Genomic DNA, 5,006 nt, shown 5'->3' with positions numbered 1-5,006 from the left:
CCGGATCTTTGTAATCCAAGATGACAATTATCTCAATGAAAAAGAAAACAGTTTTCCACGCGAACAACTAGCCTCTCAATCTCCTCTCTTCTTTTCATGTTGATCATGCCTATTTATAGGCTTAGGACCATCATGAAGCAAGTTAATGGGCTTTAACTCCCCTTATAATGAGGGAGTTATGGTTATTAACTCCCATTTAAATGGGTGAGTTAATTGTCATTAACTCTTCATAAATGGATGAGTTATTGGTCATTAACCCTTATTTAATGTAGACCTTTGAAATGGTGCCTAACGAAGTTCGTTTACCAGATGAGGTTTGTTCGCCTGACGAGGTTCATTTGCCAGACGAGGTTTATCCGTCAGACAAGGTTCGTCCGCCTGACGAGGTTCGTTCACTTTGCTATATCTTTGGTGAGCTTAACTACGGCTTCATCTTTGGCGAACTTCATCTTCAATGACAAACTTCGTTTCTAGGCGAACTTCGTCTTTTGATGGGTAAGGTGTTGTTTGTCCTATTAAACTGAGGCAAACTTCATGAATTGAGGCTGAGGATCATCGTTGTGACGACTCTCGTCATACTTGTAGTGAGGTTCGACTCTTCTTCGTTTCTTAGCACTTTTTAGTGTCTATAGCGTGTGTGGTGAGAAAATTGTAGGTGGTGTTAGGGTGCGTGCGTGCTTTGTTAAAAAAATTGTGCGTGCGTGCGTATAATACATAAGAATATGTCATGATACTATCTCCGAAACATATAATACATAAGATTATGTAAATCTACTCTCTCATATTTCTATACTTGCATACCATGCCAAGTTATTTTATAATTTGTTACTTTACTGTAAAATTTAGTTTTTGATGATGTATTGCTCTATAACTCTTGTTAACATTTGATTTATATTTGCAGGTAGGGACTTCTATACAAGGTGGAGCTGGTGATGAGGATGATGATGATGATGATCAGGAGGATTAATTTGTATTAATTTAACTTTGAAAACAATGGGTGTGTGCTGTATGAACAATATTTATTATGTCGGGATATTTTTATTTATTTTATTGAAATATATGTGTTATATATGCGTGGGAATGAATATTATATTTCTGATTGAACAGGGTTTTAAATTTATTATATTATTGTACATGTTTTTTTTTCAATTTTCAAAATATTTTTAAAAATAATTACAGACTTTTTTAGCGACAGATTGGCCGTCGCTAAAGATATATTTAGCGATGGAAAATGAACACGGGGAAATGAGAACGGGCATGCTTTTGGCGACGGATATTACGTCACCATTACTATTTAGTGATAGAAAATCCATCGCTAATATTATTTTTTTTCTTTTTTTTAAAAAACAAGAGCGACGAAAATTACGTCGTGAATTTGCCGTCGCTGACATTTAGCGACAGAAAATACATCATCAAAAGTCATATTAACTACCCTTAATGTACATACGATAATTTAGCAACGGAATTTTTTTTCCGTCGCTAAAAGTTATAGCGACGGATTTTTAACTTTTGGCGACGGATTTGTCCGTCGCCAAAAGTCCTGAATCCAGTAGTGTTTTTTTTCCCAAGCTAAAAACCATTTTTAATGCTTTCCTAATTTTTTTTACCTTTAATCATTTTTATTACCTAAAAATTTATTTTAAATCACAAAAAATACAAGAAATGAAAAAAACTATCATGCAACTAATCTATTAAAATACTTGATTGTAGATCACAAACTGATCACATGGGCATATACACATGGTTTAAAAGGGAGAATATGCAAATTGATAGTTTAGAGAGCAACTTGAGAGTTCACCAATATTTTAGAGGGTTTGACCATTTTGTCAATTACTTTTTTGTCTAGAGTTTAGGTGTCAACATGCCAAATAAGGGTTAATAATTAAAACTAACATGCCAAACAAAAAATTTACGCATGTACTGGCTCTTAATTTAACTTGTCTTCTAATGAGTGCCCCTGGCCACACCATAGAAAAACCAATATATGAATTACATAGATGTTAAGATAATCCTTATAATTATACGAGAGATTTAAAAAGTTCACTCCTAAAATGGGAGTTTATTAATTCATCTATATATTTTGAAAGGATAATATTTTTTTTCACATAGGAACTAATAATATGGGAGTTTACTAATTCACCTATGTCAAATAAGAATTTTTTTCTCTCACAAAGATCGATACAAATTCTACATAACATATTAGCCAGTTTAGCCATACTTTACTCTAAATTAATTTAATTAGCTTAATAGTTCTTCTTAATCTTCTTCCTTGAACCCTTGTCAAACAGGGCAAAAGCTACAATTTCAATTTTCCCTCCTTTACTATTGAGTGGAAAAAGAATTTTCTCCCATATTTCTTTTGCTTTCTTTTCTCTGTAATTCGCGTTTACCAAGTATTTATTGTTTTTTCTTGTCTTTTTTTATCTTTGTGTTCTTTTGAACCATGTTATATTGTATTCTTTTATGATATATGTTATGTCAATAATTAACCTAAGTGTTAATCCTCCTCTTGAGTCGATACGTGTCCCATATTAGCACTAATCATAAGATCAACTCACCCCCAACAAGGGACGACTCGGGTAGCATGGGCACTCGTCCCCTCCTGCGTAAAGTCAAGTCGAGACAAGCTCTCACTTGACCTCATCATTTGGCTTAGCCCCACTAACATGACTCAAGGCCAACCAACAACTTGTGAGGTCGACAAAAAATGTTGTACTTGTCGAGCCGCTCGCAGAACCGATTCAGGAGGCAACATGTTCTCAAAACCCTCACCAACAGTTGGCCATCACCGTCATATCCCATGACACTAGTCTCCATGACTCATCATCTTTCATCAGCAACACGCCTACTCAGTCACCATCACGTCAAACTTAGTGGTGACTCATCTCACCTACAACTGACACCTGTAGGCTATCTGCCGATTCAGCTACCTATCTACTGGGTATCCATAGGCTCATCGACTACTAGCTGAGAAAAAAGAGAAAAAAAGAAGGCAGAGCCCCCTCAGGGTCATAGGTAAGCCATTTTTGGCTAACTAATTTAGTCTTTGCACGCTTAGCTTATTCAGTTTATTGATTCCCCACTCAAGTTCTATGCTGACTTGGTCATTGAAGGGATCACCGAAGAACCCAATTATGGTCCTCTAACATGCTTAATCTATAGGTCTCTTATCCGAATAGTAGATCGGCTATCTGAAGGAGATGAAAGGACCTCTACATCGTCCATATCGACCCTAAGCCCCGTCGTTGATTTGGGATTATCTTCTAATACGCTGCTGAGTCCTTGGACATCAACAACATTATATTTTTCTAATAATTGTAGACGTCAAAAATTACCTATAGCTTCCCAAACATAGTTCAAGACAACGAGAAGACGATAAACGTTATTATCCGAGTCAAGGGAATTTATCCAACACCAGTAAGCGTACGAAGTGGATCAGTAAAACGTGTAAGTCAGCGAAACGATGAACCGTACGCAAAACAAGCGAACTTAAGGGGTCACGAATCGTCGAAGTATCAAAAAGATGAACAAAACACACCCGGAGGTTTGCGTAGGCGCGAGCCACTAAATGGTGACTCGCACGAGTGCGAGCCACCAAATAGTGACTCGCACCCAAGTGAGCCACCAAATGGTGGCTCACACAGTCCCGAGCCACCACGACTCTTTTTGACTCCCAAGACTCCCAAAACGTGGATTTCGATGATTTTTAAGGATTCTTTCGTCCCAGGGCCTCCCCAACTATTTTGAGGCTATCTCTAAATGCGTTTAAGCGGTTATTAACTGCAAATAACATTTAAACACCAATTCTTATCCAAAAGCACGTCTCCAAAAGCCTATAAATAGAAGCTTAGGGTCTTCTTTCAAGATGATCTAAAGTGGAGAAGGTGAGGTGCTGTCAAATTGTCCAGCTAACCACGAATTTCAGAGGAGAATCATCAGATCTTGGTGAATACTTTCATAAAGAAAGTCCTTCGAAAGGTTTGTGATTCTTTCCCCTTCTTTCCTCCATATTAAACTTGCTTTTAATCTCGAGAAGAGCCACAATCTCGCTTGGTCGTGATTGGCGCTTCTGTAATTGTTTCCTTTGTGAAACAAGAGCATAGTTATACTGTCAATCGGGTTTGATCTGTGGTGGTCTACGGACTAACACGTCCCTAGCACAGGCAAAGATCCCACGCAAAGCAGTAGAAGATAAACTACTGCTGCGTTTTATTTGATAAAGTTGTAATCTTTATTTTTTATTATAAGAAGATCTTATAAAAAGATTAACTTTTCTTCCAGTTTGAACTTGTAATCGATAAACGGTGTAACATGTTTTAAAGCAATGAAAAAGATAACTTTTAATAAAAACAAACTGGCGACCATAGTGGGAGCCGACAGCTTCTCTGCCGAAGCTGTAGTGTCGCAACCAAAGATCATCATCCCGATCAACGAAGAGGTCGAGTACGAGTTCGACCAGGCAAAGTATGAGGAATACTTTTCCTCATCTTCTAGATCATCCTCGCCTTGCAGGAATAGGAGAGACTCCACAAGGAAGGTTCGGGGGCACTTGGATCTGAAGGTTCAAAACCAAGATCCTCATCCCGCAGCGGCTCAAGGCATACCTTGCAAAGCCGAAGCCACTACTGAAAACGCGCCGACCTTATCCAAGAGAGCATGTCAAAGACGACGTCAGTGCCTCACACGCCAATTGGCCAAAGCTTCCGAGCTAGTTGATAGGATCCGCTATGAAGCAGATCTGAAGTCTAGAAGACACCAACCGCCATGGCTGTAAGCGAGCGACTGTTTCAAATCAACGACGAATGAATGAGTCCCCGTTAAGAGGACACGTTCAACTCTTGAAGAACGGATCCAGAAATGCCGCGCGTTACTTGTGCACGCAAGAATTCTGGTGCAAGAAGCCAAGAAATTGCAAACAAACGAGGTAGATAATAGACTGTCAAAACCACATTAAATCTGGAGGCCAAAATCCAAAACAAGGCCCGAAAAAACCAAATTATCGTCTG

The sequence above is a fragment of the Asparagus officinalis genome, chromosome 9, assembly GCF_001876935.1.
Source record: "Asparagus officinalis chromosome 9, Aspof.V1, whole genome shotgun sequence".
In the NCBI taxonomy this organism is placed as follows: Eukaryota; Viridiplantae; Streptophyta; class Magnoliopsida; order Asparagales; family Asparagaceae; genus Asparagus; species Asparagus officinalis.
The sequence above is the reverse complement of the archived record's forward strand: the minus strand, read 5'-3'. Positions refer to the sequence as shown.